The 17,595-nt window shown below is 45.0% G+C and overlaps 1 protein-coding gene across 1 annotated transcript in view; it reads left to right on the forward strand.

Annotated features, from left to right (window-relative positions):
• Positions 1–14,346: 14,346 nt before the first annotated feature.
• FHL1 (four and a half LIM domains 1) overlaps positions 14,347–17,595 on the forward strand; it is a 125,729-nt gene continuing 122,480 nt past the window's right edge. The window contains exon 1 of the mRNA XM_040323740.1: positions 14,347–14,398. The gene's annotated coding sequence lies outside the window, so the exon portion shown is untranslated. The remainder of the gene's footprint in view (positions 14,399–17,595) is intronic.

Consider the following 17,595-nt stretch of genomic DNA (forward strand, 5'->3'; position numbering starts at 1 on the left):
CCCGGGTTTGTGGACTCCGTGTCTAGGTTCAACAAGTTCATCACAATTCCGGTGGAAGGGACCCCTGCATTTAAGGACCCTACTGAGAGGAGGTCCAAAGCGGTGGCCCGGTTCATGTCGGCTCAGTATTGGCCTCGGCCCTGGTGTCAGACTCTTAAGTGGGCAAAATTTTGCACCGCAAGCTGGAGAAGCAACAGGCTTCCCCTGTCTGTGTGGAGTTGGCTGACCAATTGGTGCATGGCCTTGCGCATTTCTGCGATGTAGCTTTGGATACAGCTCCCTTGTTCTCTAGAGCCTCAGTATCTGCGGTGGTACTACGTCGCCTAATTTGGCTAAAATGCTGGTCTGTGGACCAGATTTCCAAGAAGGGTCTGGGAGATTTACCCTTCCAGGGTAAGAGGCTATTTGGAGGCTCACTGGACGACATTATTAAGAATGCCACTGGGGGGAAGAGTTAGAGGTCGACCGATATGGGTTTTTCTCAAGTCGATGCCGATATTTAGAAATCGCGGCAGCCGATTTATGATGCCGATTTTTTTTTTTTTTTTTTTTTTTGGACCGATATGTTAGGCCGATATGTTAGCCCGATTCCCCCCCCCCCCTTCATCTCATAAAATCTAACAGTTAGACCCCTTTCACACTGGGGTGTTTTTCAGGCGCTTTTGGGCTAAAAATAGCACCTGTAAAGTGCCTGCAAAACTGCTCCCCTGCAGTCTCAGTCTGAAAGCCCGAGTGCTTTCACATTGAGGCGGTGCGCTGGCAGGACGTTAAAAAAAAAAAAAAAAAAGCCCTGCAAGCAGCATCTTTGGAGCAGTGTATACCGCTCCTCCACCACTCCTGCCTATTGAGATGAACGCCTGCAAATCGCTTCTGCCGTGGCGCTACATGGGAGCATTTAACCCCTTAATCGGCCGCTAGCTGCTAGAATGATGGTCCAGTGGTTAGGCAGTTCTGCGGGGGAAAAAAAAGTCAGCAGCTTCAAATACTGCAGCTGTTGACTTTTAAAATATGGACACTTACCTGTCCTGGGTGCCCGCAATGCTGGCACCCGAAGCCAGCCGATCTCTCCCTCTGGTGCTGTCGCCACCATCTTCAGTAAGGGAATTTAGGAAGTGAAGCCTTGCGGCTTCACTTCCTGGTTCCCTACTGTGCATGCACGAGTCACGCTGCACGATCTCACTGGTCCCTGCTGTCTTCTGGGACCTGTGCGTCTCCCAGAAGAAAGCTGGGGGCGGATTAAGCGCCAGATGTGGTGTAGGTCACCACAGTCACTGCAGTGATCTATGCCCGGAAGAGGGAGCAAATACCTGGGATTACGCAGGTATCTGCTCCCCCCTCCCCCTGAAAGGTTCCAAATGTGACACCGGAGGGGGGGAGGATTCGGAAAAGAGCAAGTTCCATTATTGCTCTGCTAAGTAATACAGAAAATGTCTTACATTTAAACACAACAAGCCTCCAATCACTGCACTTGTATGTATAATGTAGATATAAAAAAAATATTTTATATATATATATATATATATATATATATATATATATATATATATATATATATATATATATATATAAAATCTAATACACAAAAACAGGTAATGAAAACTTTTGGACGATAAAAAAAATATGGGCTATATCTTTACTGTTTATTTTATTTTTATTTGTTAAAGCATATTTTTTTCCCAAAAAAATGTGTTTGAAAGACCGCTGTGCAAATATCATGTAACATTAAATATTGCAGAAATCGCTATTTTATTTCCTAGGGTCTCTGATAAAAAAAATATATATATAATGTTTGGGGGTTCCAAGTGATTTTCTAGCAGAAAATACAGGATTTTTACTTGTAAGCAACAAGTGTCAAAGATTTAGCCTTTAAATGGTTAAAGCGGAGTTCCGTCCACAATTTCACTTTTTAAATATAAATACCCCTGTAATACACAAGCTTAATGTATTCTAGTAAAGTTAGTCTGTAAACTAAGGTCCGTTTTGTTAGGTTGTTACAGCATTTAGACACTTTATAAAATAGAAATTGACTGGGGCCATCTTAAGTGTGGGCATCATGAAGCCAGACTGTATGACTTCCTGGATTTCAGCCTTGCAGATCTCGCACATGCTCAGTGCTGCACAAGCAGTGTCAGATCAGGTTTCAGCACCTGTGCTGTCCAAGTCACATGATTCTTTGAGACTGGGGAGTGCACAGACTCCTGGAAAGTTACACCCACTACATTCCCAGGAGTCTGTGCGGTGTAGGTTAGGAAGCATTAAAGCGGGAGTTCACCCATTTCTAAATTTTTTTTTTTTCTTCCCCTAGATTCCTGCTCGTTCGGTCTAGGGGAATCGGCTATTTGTATTAAAATAGGTGCAGTACTTACCCGTTTTCGAGCTGCATCTTCTTCCGTCGCTTCCGGGTATGGTCTTCGGGAGCGGGCGTTCCTTCTTGATTGACATTCTTCCGAGAGGCTTCCGACGGTCGCATCCATCGCGTCACTCGTAGCCGAAAGAAGCCGAACGTCGGTGCGGCTCTATACTGCGCCTGCGCACCGACGTTCGGCTTCTTTCGGAAAATCGTGACGCGATGGATGCGACCGTCGGAAGCCTCTCGGAAACCTGTCAATCAAGAAGGAACGCCCATTCCCGAAGCCCATACCCGGAAGCGACGGAGAGGATGCGTCTCGTAAACGGGTAAGTACTGCACATATTTTAAAATAAATAGCCGATTCCCCTAGTAATAACGAGCAGGAAGCGAAGGGGGAAAAGTGCCCTCTAAGGGTGAACCCCCGCTTTAAGCACCTAGGTGCAGGAAGTGGGAAGATTAACTATTCTGCCTAGCAACAACACTTTGAAGGCATCTAAAAAAAAAAAATTTTTCGTAAAGGACTAATGACATTTTTTTAAAACTACTGATGTAATGTTATATTTATGGGTGGAACTCCACTTTAAACTGAGAACTCTCCTACACGGAGTTCAGTTCATTGATAAGTAGCAACATTGTACTGTATATCTTTTCTCAAAACTTGGCAGACTGCCCAGGAGAGAGAAGTCTTCCACGGGAAACTTCAGGCAACTTGCATTGACTTCTATTACAGAAGATTTTTGCAAGTCGCGCTGCTGAAGTTTAAATCGGCTTGTTTTACCGTACAAATCGGCCGATGCCAATTAATTAAAAAACGCCAAATATCGGCCGATATATTGGTCGACCTCTAGTAAGAGTATCTTACTCCCACAATTCAGAAAGGGTAAGGAGCCACGCCGTAGGTCAGGGCCCTCCTTCTCTGCTCAGAAGTATTTTCGTCGGTCTGGGCCCTCAGGTAAGCGTTTCCAGGCTGACATGGGGCCAGCTGAGGGACAAGTGTCCCTGGATTCGCAAGCAGAACAAGCCTGCTAACAAATCTGGGAAAGCATGAAGGTTTGCCCCCGCCCAATTGTGGACCTCCCTACTTTCCGACCAGTGGGTTTGCGAAGTGGTTTCATCAGGGTACAAGAGTTTTTCTTGCCACCAAACAGATTTTTTCCTCAAACTTCATCTTCTCCCGGCTCTTCGGAATGCCCTATTGGGCAGTGCAGGACCTGCTGAGGCGCGGGGTAACAGTACCTGTGCCGCTGCCGGAAAGGTTTCAGGGGTTTTACTCCAATTTGTAGTCCCGTAAAAGGACGGGGTCTGTCCAACCCTAGATTTCATGGCCCTCGACACCTTTGTGAGGGTACGAAAATTCATGATGTAATCAATTTAGACTTAGAGGAGGATGTGTCGATCGCCAGTCAGACTCTTCAGGAGTTCGATTGGGTACTGAACCTACAAAAGTCAGTGTTGGTGCCAAATCAGTGCTTGCAGTATCTAGGGTTAAATCTGGACTCCTCGGAGGTGAGAGTTTAACTCCCCTTGGAGAAGTTGCAAACTCTTAGGTCGGCGGTGAAGCTACTGGCATTTTGCAGGTGGTAGACACTGTGCTTCTGCATGCAAGTCCTGGGGCTCATGGTGGCCACCTTCGAGGCGGTACCATATGCCCAGGGTCGTCTTTAATATGGTTTGGGCCCTGGGCAAACATTTTTTTTGAGCCCCCCCTCCAGCTTATTTTGGGCCTGGCTGGTTCACATGTATGTGTTTTGGCGGCCCTCATTTGTGCAGGCACAGCAGCCCATTGATTTGAATGGGCTGCCATGCCTTTGTTTCCTGCAGAAAAAAGGTGCATTCAGCATTTTAAAAATAGTTGCCTTGAAATCCATTCTGCTTTTGCACCATGCTACTTATCTGCAGTTCTTGCACACACAAACGCACTGTGTTTTTAAAAGCGTGACTTCAACGTCTAAAAATGCAGCAAATTTGACAGTGCGGGAACTGCAGATAAGTCACAGCAGACAGCAGAATGGACAGACAGTGCTGTTTTTCAGTGCTTGATGGGCATAGGTGTGCCGTGTGCGCAGCCTATTACACGAGGCATGCGCTTTTCTTTGCAGGAAACGCAGGCATGGCGGCCCATTCAAATGAATGGGCTGCTGTGCCTGCGCAAATGTGGGCCTCCAAAACACATATTTGAACCAGCCAGGCCCAAAATAAGCCCATCATGCAGTTAAATACAGACAGTAATGCCATGTGCTTTGAGGCCTTACTCAGCCTGGACTGCAGGTCTGGTCTGTGATTTAAAGAGTTCCTCTATTTTACGCATGGCATGGTATCCCATGGTGCTAAAGCAGAATGGACAGACGGTGCTGTGACCCCATGCCATGCCATGCCATGTGTAAAATAGAGGAACTTTTTAAAACACTGACCAGACCTGCAGTGAATCATCAAATATTATAAAGACTTTGGGCACACTCTACAGAAAACTTCTATTTACAATATAGATTCGCAAACGGTAACATACCTTGAAGAGCAGGACATGAAGAAGTCCGCCTCGGGAAGAGCAAACTGGGGATGGTATAAAATCGCATTCTAATTCACTTTTATATACAAGCAGCACCCAGTGGCAGGAAGGGAGAAGTGCACGTCTAAAGGGAAGCCAGGGGTTCTGTACATTTTAAAACACTGGGAAGCAAAGCAGTACTGTCACTGGCTGCGTGCCGCTGATGATTTTCAGCCTGACTTGTGGGCAGCGGCAGGGCCGCCATCAGGAATTATGGGGCCCCTTACACAGCTTCAGGCATGGGCCCCCTGAAAAAAAAAAGAAGAAATAAAGAAATATATATATAAAAAAAGAAATAAAAAATATATATTAAAAATTTATTTTTTTAAAAAAAGGGGGTTGCCATCTGGGGCCCTGGGGACCTCTGGGCCCTTTAATATATATATATTTTTTTTATTAAAATAAATTACAAAAAAAGGGGGGTTGCCATCCGGGACCTCTGGGCCCTTTAATAAAAAAGAAAAGAAAAAAAAATATATAAAAAAGAAACCTTTATTAAAAAAAAAAGGGGGGGTTGCCATCCAGGGCCCTGGGGACCTCGGGGCCCTTTAATAAAAAATAAAATAAAAAAAATATATAAACAAATTTAAAAAAATAGACATTTATAAAAATAAAATAAGAGTGTTTGCCACATGGGGCCCTGGGGACCTCTGAGCCCTTTAATAATAATAATAAAAAAAATTATATATATATATATATATATATATATATATATATATATATATATATATATATATATATATATATATATATATATATATTTTTTTATAAAAAAAAAGGGGGGGGTTGTCATCCGGGGCCCTGGGGAACTACGGGCCCCTGGGGACCTCCAGACCTCTAAAAAAAAAAAAAAAAAAAAAAAAAATTGGCCCTTTAATTAAAAATATATTAAATATATATTTTTTTATTTAAAAATAAATAAAAAAAGGGGGGTTGCCATCTGGGGGCCTCCGGGCCCCTGGGGACCCCTAAAAAAATTGGCCCTTTAATAAAAAATAAAAATATATTAAAAAAATATATATATTTTTTTGTTTAAAAATAAATAAAAAAAAGGGGGGTTGCCATCTGGGGCCCTGGGGACCTCTGGACCCCTAAAAAAAATAAAAATAAAATGTTTTCTAAGGGGGTTGCTTTGGGCCCCCAACAGTGACAGGGCTCTGGGCAGCTGCCCCTGTTTGCCCTATGGTAAAGACAGCCCTGCATATGCTCAATTCCACACTCGTGTCTTGCAGAAGGAAATCCTGTCCAAATAGGACAAGTCTCCGTTGTCCCCGGATTGTCAAATCCGGGTGAGTCAACTAGTCAGGGCTTCCCTGGTATGGTGGCTGAGGTCTCTGGCCCTTCAGTGCGGGAAGTCGTTCCTTCCTTTTCACTGGCTGGGGATCACGACTGACGCCAGCCTGACCGGTTGGGGCGCATCTGGGGTGTTCAGTCAACACGGGGTCGGTGAACGCAGGAGGAATCCCGTCTACCACTCAATGTGTTGGAACTTCGGGCGATCAGACTGTGCCTCTCCGCTTGGTCTCTGAGGCTTCAGGGACATCCGGTCAGGATCCAGTCAGACAACGCCACGGCGGTGGCGTATGTCAATGACCAAGGAGGAACAAGAAGCTTGGCTGCAGCATTGGAGGTCGCTCATATCCTTCGGTGGGCAGAACGGAGCGTGCCGGCCCTGTCGGCTGTATACATTCCGGGCGTATAAAACTGGCAAGCCAGACTACCTAAATCGCCAGATGTTGGACCAAGGAGAATGGCCACTACACCCGTATGTGTTCTAGCTACTTTGCCAGAGATGTGGCACGCCAGACGTGGATCTCCTGGCTTCTCGACTCAATTGGAAGGTATTGAGGTTTGTGGCCAGGTCAAAAGATCCCTGGGCAGACGCAACGGATGTGTTGGTAGCCCCGTGGGGTCAGTATCGGCTTATTTGCCTCCCCCTGCTGAAGCTTATTTGTCTGCTTCGCAGGGTGGAGACCGAGGGTATCCCGGTGATTCTAATTGCTCCAGATTGGCCTTGGCGCTCTTGGTACACTGACCTTGTACGCCTCGTGGCAGATGTCCCTTGGCGACTGCCAATGCTGGAGGACCTTCTGTCGCAGGGTCCTATTCTTCATCCTGCTTTACAGACTCTGGCTTTAACGGCATGGCAGTTGAAAGTCAGGTACTGAGGGACCAGGGTCTGTCTGACTCGGTAATCTCCACTATGCTGAGGGCATGGAAATCTTCTTCTTCTGGGAAGATCTATCTTTGCACGTGGAAGGCCTACATCTCCATGTGTGAGGAGATGGAGTGGTGCCCACGGGCTTATTAGGTTTCCAGAATCCTGCTGTTTTTACAGCGTGGGGTGGATCAAAGTCTTGCTCCAAGCACCATAAAGGGGCAGATTTCAGCCTTGGCTGTCTTCTTTTCAACGTCCCTTGGTGGCTCATCCACTGGTGAGAACATTTGTGCAAGGGGTCCGACATGTGACCCCTCCAGTTCGGCCACCCCTACCCTCATTGGATTTTCTGGTGCTCTCAGCACTTCAGAAACCTCCATTTGAGAACAATGGAGAGATCCCCCTTTTGACACTCTCTCAGAAGGTGGCCTTTCTGGTGGCCGTTACATCGGTCAGGAGGGTTTCTGAATTGGCCTTGTCTTGCAAGTCCCCCTACTTGATCCTCCACAAGGATAAAGCGGTGCTACTCCCACAGCCGCCTTTTCTTCCTAAAGTTGTTCCGGCCTTTAATCTTAATGAGGACATGGTGCTTCCATCCCTGTGTCCCCGGCTGTCACATCCAAAAGAGGTTGCTCTACATTCCTTGGATGTTGTCCGAGCCCTAAGAGTTTATCTCTCTGCTACGGCTTTTTTCCGAAGGTCAGATTCACTGTTTGTGTCGGTGACTGGTCCAAAGACGGGTCTGGCGGTCTCGGCCACCATTTCTAGGTGTATCAGGCAGATCGTGATTCAGGCCTATGCCCTACAGAGGCGGGCGCCTCCCTTTCCTGTCACGGCGCATTCAACCAGGGCGATAGGTGCTTCCTGGGCCTTTTGACATCAAGCGTCTGTCTCACAGGTGTGTAAGGCGGCGACCTGGTTGTCCGTTCACACCTTCACTAAATTTGACAAGGTTGATGTATATGCATCTGTAGATGCTTGCTTCGGCCACAAAGTTTTGCAGGCGGCTGTTTAGGGTTGCAACGCCTCCGTTGAGGAGCCCTGTTTGTTTTTGGGTGGAAGTTGTTTTTCTTGCTGTGCCCACCCCTCATGTTTTTTGTTTTTTTTACACTGCTTGGGGACGTCCCTACTGTCGAGATTATTTGGAGCGGTGTCTGTCCATGAACAAAAGAGAAAATAGTATTTTTGTACTTACCATAAAATCCTTTTCTCTAAAGTTCATGGACACAGCACCCACCCCTCCTTTTTAAGTTTGTTCTGCTTTTAGACGAACTGAGCTGCTGACTGCAGAGTGAGGGGTTATGACCAGAGGGCCCTCTTTGCTGTATTGCATGTTTTTTAACCATTTAACATGTCTGCCTAGTCCTCTCCTGATAGACGGAACATAACCCCTACTGTCAAGATTATTTGTAGCTGTGTCCGTCCATGTACTTCAGAGAAAATGATTTTATGGCGAGTACAAAAATCAAATTTTTTGGCCTCTGAACATTGTGAAATTACTTTCTATTGACTTGACTGCTGTGTTCTGTGCATTACTTACTCCCTACCCCTCCTGACCTCTGGGCTCTGTGCATTACATAACTTGGACTTAAATGCTCAACAGTTGCTGGCTGCTAAGCAGTGCTGTACAGTACCTTTTATTATAATTAAAGGATATCTCCACTTTCATAGTAAGAAATATAGCCTACACAATTGCTACACAAGCCATATTATTTATTGTTAGCACAAATGACCTTTCTTTTTCAATCTACAACTGCTGTTATTTTCTGTAAAAAAAAATGCAAAGCAGTATGGTGACCTGGAGGCAGTCCCCTGTGTGATTTAAATACAGTTAAGTAAAAAACATTTTACTTTAAAGCATGCATTTGATTACTCAGCTCAGCTTCTTGTGCTTTCAATCCCTTTTTAAAGATGTGGTTCTTTTAAAATACAGCCTATATCTGACTCAATGTTTGAGCATTTCCCTCTGATTGTCCAAGGTGATGCAGAAATCTTGAGCTCAGACAGGAATGTATCGTTTATACTGAGCTAAGAGACCAGCAACTCCACTTTGTACATATCAACTTGTCCTAACCTCAAGAAGGTTTTTGTTTTCCTGGAAGGACCCCATTTATCAAATATAGTTCAGTTCATTATGTTGCTTGCTTCCTTTTTGTATAAACAAGTACAGGAAAGATATTTGAGTTCTAGTTTTGTTAAGCAAGTTAATCCGAAACAGCAGCTCTAGAATATCATTACAGAGCCAGAACTGCATTCTGCAAGCGCAACTCCAGATGACCCCTACTATTTTTGTAATATAATATGAACTTTTATATGCAAAATATAAAAATAAGCTTTAGCCCTGGTTTGCACTGTCACATCGCATGTGATTCACACAGGAATCGCACCACGTTCCACCACAAATCGCATGCAGTGCATTTTGTGGGGTGTGATTTGATACCATGCATGAAAAGATGCAGGCACCTTTTGTTTGCCACGCTGGAATTGGATCACATGGGTGTTCATACCTATGCAATACAATTCAGGCAAACGCACTGCAATTACTATGCGGTGCGGGAAACACTGATTCCTGTGTGTTTCCAGGATTACATCAGTGTGAACCCTGGCTTAATATCATTTTTCCTTGATCCCCTGTACACATAACTTTTGGAAAGCTTCTAGGTGGTATAAAGACTCAAACATTCTGTGCAATGTAAACTTCCTTCCTATCCAAGGCCGGGTTCACTCTAGCTGCGGGCACACCAGGGGGTCCAGTGCGTCCCTGTTCAGGTGTGAATCTGGTTCCAATTTTTGCCTGAATTTGGACCTAAACTTGAGCCTAAGACTCACAGAACCCTTTTCCAGTGCATTCCACAGCTGCCCCGGAGATGTGTACCGACTCCATTGAGATCCGGTTAGTCTCCTGTCAAGCAAATTGGATTAGAGCTAACCCGCATCCATTTCGCATCAGTGTGAACCCAGCCTAAAAAGTTGCAGCTACCTTTAAGGCTGCTTTCACACTGAGCAGCGGCAGACGACAACTTTTTTTTTGTCATTTTTGCGGCACTATTTGGCCGATAGCGGGGCGCTTTTAACCCCCGCTAGCAGCTGAAAAAGGGTTAAAACCAAGGGCTAAAAATCCAATTGGAGATTTAGAGAACCCTCCAATCTCTCCCAGGTACAACTGGAAGCATTATCTTCCTTGAGATTAAACCACAATCTTGTAATAAAACCATCCGGTAAGGGTGGTGACATTGTAGTTATGGACCTTTTGCCATACAAACCCATGGTGTTCAAAATCCTAAAGAATATAGAACGGTACAGATGAGTTCCCTCCTTTTGCTGAAGCCACCTGGGTTAAGTACAAAAATCTGATTGGACGAGCCTATAATGGAAGCACTATTGCTAAATCCACTTGGGGAGTTCTTGGATGGTGCTAATCCAGGGGGGCCATATGCAAGACTTGGCTGGCAGAAGATCAGAGTCTGCCAAGTCCAAGATGGCGGCCTCCACTATACAGCAATCTGCCTTGAGACGCACTCAAACCACAGGGGAAGTAGAGTAAAGTCTTGTTGGTGTCCAAAAACACCCATTTACAGCAGCAGTTATACAGTATACATATCTCCCAACTGTCCCTGATTCGGTCCTTCCTTCCTCCTCATTTGTCCCTTATTTTGCTCTGATCTATAGTTGTATATGAAATATATATTTTATTTTTCAAAAAGTGTTTCCCAGTGCAAGCGTCACCCCCGGTACCTCTTAGTGGACTCTTGCGTGTTTTCGTCACGGTCTCGTGACTTCTTCAGGGAGAAGTCACGCGACGAATACGCGCAAGAGTGTACTAAGAGGTGACGCTTGCGAATTCGCTACTTGTTTTTATGCCTGTTTACATTGCATCTATGTGAGTACCATAGTGTGTGGTTTTTTATCATTAAAAACGTTTAAACGATGCTGCACTATTGGTGCCTTTATCTCCCTGGGTGAGGGTCATTGTTGTCCATTGGACGTGACTCCCGAGGGGGACTCTGTCCACAGATAGAGATTGCGGCTCACTGGGACATGCTACATTTGGAAACGACTGAAACGCCTTTGGCTGTATTAAACATGCTGTTACCTTACAGCAGTAAGGTAAGGGGACAGCCTCACCAACTCTAAAAGGAAATTGAAATCCTTTCCTGCACAACCTTCGCGTTGAATGTTTGGCACAAGCACCAGCACTTTATTTTGATTGATTTCTCTATCTTTATGATCTTTCAAGTAGTATTTGGTTTGCTGTTTCTGCATGGACACTGACGCAACATTCCAGTTCACATATGTATCACTTATGTGTGTTTTAGTTTTGCTGCTTTTGGGACTTTGTAGCAGTGCATGCTCCAATTTAGTTTCACCCAGCACTTTGTAATCATTGTCATTTTCATTTTGGATTTGATGTCATTCTTATCATTATCAGCAAGAATTTTTATTTGCATTTTGATGTTCACATATTTGTTATAGTAACCTTCTCCTTAATTTAATTTAATTCATTCACCTTTATTTCACACAATAAAAATTTTCTTTGGGGCACCCGAGCGTGCTCGCTCCCAAACTGCATCTGTGTGTCTATGGGAGAGACAGAGTGTGGCTCAGTCCCAACTCCCACTCCCTCCTCCCTGGCTGTGATTGCCAATGGCTCCTGCTGCTGTGTCTCAGCCAATGGGGAGGCAGAGACTCGGGAGAGCAGCAGCTCTTGTGCACATCGCTGGATTGCAATAGGGTTCGGAAAAGTATTAAAGGTGGGGTCTTGAGGGGAGCTGCATGCAGAAGGTTGTTTACCTTCATGCATAGAAGGCATAGAATAACGCTTTAAAAAAAAAGTGAAAATTCAAAGCTGCCTGGACTAGGTAAGAGATGAGCACATTGGGATGGCTTGGGCAGAAAAGATATTAAAGGCTTGTATCGGGAGCTTTCCTATCATGTGACTGTCATGACATCAAATCACGACATCCAACCCGCCCCCACCTTCAATACATTTTGAATTGGTCGAATCGAAAGCTTTAGATATTTATTTGGCATCAAATGATTACAATGATTCTTTAAATCACCTTTGACTTAAAGAGGTTGTAAACCTCCCTTTGTAAATTTGTACCTATAAGGTAAGCCTTTTTCTAGGCTTAGCTATAGATACTGTAAATATCTCCTAAATGTGTGCCGTTTAGGCAGGGGTCAGGTCCTGGGGAAAAAGGTGTGGGAACTCCCACCCAACATCCACTCCCCCACCAAAAAAAAATGATACGCTCATATGCATAATTACTAAACTGCATGTTTTTTTTTTTCCGATCCACTGTACCTTAGTAATCCTTTATGTTACTGGCCGCTTCCTGTATATGGATCCATCGGGTAGTGTGCGGGTATTCGCAAGTTACCTGCAAGTTCTTTCTAAATCCCACGATAACTCGCGGCAGATCTCCGCAATGTCTCCTGGGAACAATGACAAAAGCTCCCAGGAGACATTGCGGCATCGATGAAGTGACAGAATACCCACACACTACCCGATGAATCCATATACAGGAAGCACCCAGTAACATAACGTCAATACTAAGGTTCGTCTGCCCCTGACAGTGACTCGAGCTGGGCATCGCCGCTTAGTGAAGGTTTGGCTCGACTGCTCTAGTCCTGCAAAGGGAACGGAGTTCCTGCTGTGAAAAAAGTGCAGGAACTCCGTTCCCACGCGTTCCCGCAGGACTTGAGCCCTGCGTTTAGGAGATGTTTACTGCACTGATGTCATCTGCGCATTTGCTGTGAACGAATGGCCGCCCATGCCGTTTCTTCAGGCACGTATGCCGTGACGGCGGCTCCTGCTCGTATGCGCGGGAGTGACGTCACGCAGCTCCAGTCAGTCACAGAGCCGGAGTCCGCGTCCCCAGAAGAAAGACGGGCGAAGATGAATGTGGCCTGCAGCGGAGACGACGTGGGCTTTGTTTGCAGGTAAGCGTCACATAATCTGCTAGTATGTGATGCATACTGCACATTTATGCCTTTACTTTGCAGGGAATTCGAAAGGAAGGAAAACCCACCAGGGTTTATTCCCTCTTTAAATAAAACAGCATTATTTGGAAATGGTACTCTAACACACAGTCTTTGATTTCAGCAATCTGTATACAGTTAGAATTACCGTTCAATGTAATATTCAATTTGAACTTCAGTCCGAAATCCGGACGTATTTTGTTTTGTTATTCTGAGTTTTTGGTAAAAAAAAAATTATATTGTAATTTGGGTAATCGGATATGTCCAAATCTCTGAATAACAAAAATTCAGAGCGAAACAAACGACGCGTGTCTAGTTCAGAGAGCTTTAAAAAAAAACGCATCTGATGCCACGTTTTGAAGCAAGTGTAAACGATCCAACAAGGATTCACACCTATGCATTTTTAGTGCTTTTTGCATTTTACAGATTTGCACTGCAGAACGTGTTCCATAGGAAAGCATGGTAAATGGACTGTATTGCAAATCGGCAAAGAGCATTAAAACTTGCATAGGTGTGAATCCAGCATAAGGCCCCATGCACACGAGAAGCAATTACAAACACCTCTAAACTCACGGCAAAAAACGGCGTTTAAAATGCCCGTTTTGCCGCAAATTGCGCAGCGTTTTGCCGCGATTATCGGCGTTTTACCACGTTTGCGGCTGTCAGCGCTTATCTCAAAGACATTGTAGACCCTCCCAAAGTTTAAAACGCAAAAATAAAACGCTTCTGAACCCAAAATTTTGCGTCTGAAAAAACGGACATAAACCCAACTGCTTTAAAACGCCAAAAAAATTGATTGTGTGCATGGACACATAGGATAACATTAAATGTGTTCAGGGGCAGTTGAAAAAAACACCCAAATGCCTCTGAACTCGAGTTTAGCAGCGTCTCGTGTGCATGGGGCCTTAGGGTCACCTAAAGTAAGAAGTAGAACTACTGTCTCTTTCTGAAAATAGCAATTTTCTGACATCCATATTTCTCCAATGACTTCTATTCCCCGTTTCAAGCATTCATGTGTGTGAAAGCAGTGCAGTCAGAGATACTCAGGCAGCCAATATCTTTGTACTGCAAAAAAATTCTATCCACACACGATTCCTTTAAAGAAGCTGACAAATGTTTGCTAGTAAAACTAAACCTCTTGAGATAAGTTTGCCATTCCAGAAAGAATTCCCATTTTGGTATCTAATATATACAGGATGCTCACAAACAATCTAAGCTGGGAACGCAGGAGGAAAAGAAAAAAATACAGCCCCAGTCGTGCAGTTCGCAAACCGTCCAGCAGGGGGCGAAGAGAAGGTAAATGTCAGCGGACAGCTGAGCAATCACTTCATCCATCTGTGAGGAGCGGACGGGACTGCACACAGTAAGTTGTCTCCTTACACATTACACCCGGGAATCTCTCCTCTCTTCTTCTATATCTGGTATTAATCAGCCCACTCCAACACTGCACTAACCTTCTGTTTGCTAACTTCTCTGTGTAGTCTGCACAGGACTTGGTGCAATGAATATCTTATTTCCACTGACTGAACTAATGTGCAGTTTGCTGACTTCTCATGTGTTTTTTTGTGGGATTTATTCATTAAGAAAAGATGGGTTTGGAGCTGAAGCCAGCTATTCATTGTTGGTGTCCTATTCTACTCTTTCCATGCCATGTTTTCCTGCACTCCTGTAGGATTCCTTGGCTTTGCTCAGGTGTGACTGACTGGCTGGTTGGGTGTACAAATTCAATGCACTTTGTAATCAGCTTGGAGTTAAAGTAATATTCACCACTTTACCCCCCTCCTCATGACCAGGCCATTTTTTGGCAATACAGCATTGCGGAACTTTAACTGACAATTGCACGTGTCACACTGCATGAACAAAACTTGTGGGTTTTTTTTCCCCGTAATTTAGTTTTTTTTTGTGCTATTTGATCACTGATTTTATAGTTTTCGCGCTATAAAAAAAAGACTGACAATTAAATAAAACAACAATTTTTTTTTACTTTCTGCTATTAAACATAAAGAACGGAAAACCAAAAAAATCAAATGTCTTCATATATATATATTCTACTATGTTTGGCAAAACATAATCCCAATAAGGCCCCTTTCACACTACTGCGACTTGAAAGTCATGCGATTTTTACAGCGATTTTGTGACCGCAATTTTGCTGTGATGCAAAGACGCAATGTCAGGGAATGCCTGTGTAACTGGCATCAGTCGGACCAAAGTAGTGCAGGGACTACTTTGACGTCGCAACGACCTTCAAGTCGTACTAATCTGGTTATCATTGGAAATCATGGGGAACGACTTGTCATGCTACTTTGCAGTCACAAATCGTGGGACAAGTTGTACAAGTGTAAAGGGGCCTTAGCGTATGTAGCCAAGTCCCGGGCCTCTACAGGCCTAATGGTGACCTCCAGAGTCAGAGACAGCTGACATCCTATGTACAGTGGGTTACAAGGCATGGTGGGTGCAATGCTAGGTAGATTCATGGGCGCCTGAGACTTCTTGAATGCAAAGAGCTTTATTGTCTCTTAAACAGAACTGTGGGAGAGAGGTTTAGGGACACCCAGGGGTGGGTGGACACCCACTCGGCGCTGGCGGCACTCGGGCACTTTCGGCATCAGATTGGTCCTGACTCCCAGACGCTCGGGGCTAACGAATGCTGCCCCGCCTTCTGGAGCCTGCAGCGCCAATGGCAGGACGTGTGACGTCCATCATAGGCGCTGCAGGCTCCACCGCGGGAATTACAATTCGGCTGCTGCACCACATCCCCGCTCAGGCGGGTGTCTCTCCTCGGCTCCTCTCTGACTGCCAGTGCCTGCCCTGCTGTGACTGAACACCAAGGCTGAGGCTGCTAAGGTAGGTCAGTGCACTGTGTGGAGCTGGTACTGATCTTTTTTTAAATGATATTACTTGTAATACACTGTGAACCTATATGAAGAGCTTTTACAAGTAATATCATTTAAAAAAAGATCACCTGTCTGTTCAGGTCACCCCGCGCCACTCCACTGACCGATACGCAAAAATTTGGCCAAGATACGACCGACGTAAGTCTCCTACGCTGTCGTATCTTATGTGCATATTTACGCTGGTCGCTAGGGGCGTGTACGTGGATTTACGTGTCAAATATGTAAATAAGCAAGATACGCCGATTCACAAACGTACATACGCCCGTCGCAGTAAGATACGCTGTTTATGTAAGACATACGCCGGCGAAAGCCACCAAACCACCAAAAAGATGGCGCAGCCCATGCAAGGTATGGACGACAAAACAGCCGTCGTATTTTACGTCGTTTGCGTAAGCGTACGTGAATGGGGCTGGGCGTAGGTGACGTTCACGTCGAAAGCAATGAGTATTTGCAAAGTGATTCTGAGCATGCGCCGTACCAACGGCCCTCATTTTACATGGGGTCACGGGTACTTTACATGAAGCACGCCCACTACCTGCCTATTTTGAATTATGCAGGGTTACGCCGGGCCATTTGCGCTACGCCGACGTAACTTGGGGAGCAAGTGCTTTGTGAATACTGGCCTTGCCTCTCTATTTTTCGTCGGCGTAGCTCAAATGAGCTGCGCCAGCTTAAACATACGCCGATGTATGTGAATCTGGCTAGAGGTGTGTAACTTGCCAGATCACCAGGTGAAAACAGAGGGAAAAGCCTAAAGAAAACTAATGCAACCACCACATCCAATGATTGGTAAACTGTAATATATTATATTTTTGGTTTTGGGCTTAAAGGGGTTGTAAACCCTTGAGCATTTTCACCTTAATGCAATCTATGGGACAAATTTGTGCCTGATTCGTCCCTGAAAAGAACAAGGACGCACCGGACCCCTGCCGTGAGCCACATGCAAAGATAGTGTGAACCCAGCCTGAAACTTCTATTTTTTTTTTTTGTGTGTGCTAAAGATTCATGCTGCCTAATTTAACATTCTAAAATGTCACAGGTTAAATACAGTCATGGCCGAAATTGTTGGCGCCCCAGAAATTTTTCTAGAAAACCATGTTTCTTTTCGTCCATGGACGGACACAGCCTTCTCAAGTCTTGACATATGGGTTATGTTCCTGTTCATAGGAGAGGACAGGGCATAACATGTTAAATATTTAAATACATGTTACTTTAACAGAGTTGAACAGCCCCGCCCAGGGAGCAGAGCTTCCGCCCTGCAGACAGCAGCTCAGTTTTTTTCTGCCTAGCAGAGGAGAAGAAGGGATTTTTATTTTTTATTTTTTTATTTTTGTGATTCTTCTATCAACTGCCGGCTGGGTGACAGGCTGGATAATATAGATCCTTGTAGTCTCCCCAGTCCGGCCTTCGAGCGTGAGCAGACCTTAGCTACGTGATGGGTCGGTCACGACATACCTCATGGCTCCAGGGGTGGCCGGTGGGCTTTTTGCTCCGGGGTCCACATATGACTGGGCTGCTTGCTGTCTCACTCACAGTGGACCTGGCTAACAGCTACTCCATACTACTCGGTTGTAGGTCTGTCAGGGACGCACCAGCGGGTTCTCACATGGACGGACAAGTACGGTTCCTCCTGCTTTGGCATGGAACAGCTGGGCATTTCTGGGAT

The sequence above is a fragment of the Rana temporaria genome, chromosome 9 (genome assembly GCF_905171775.1).
Source record: "Rana temporaria chromosome 9, aRanTem1.1, whole genome shotgun sequence".
In the NCBI taxonomy this organism is placed as follows: Eukaryota; Metazoa; Chordata; class Amphibia; order Anura; family Ranidae; genus Rana; species Rana temporaria.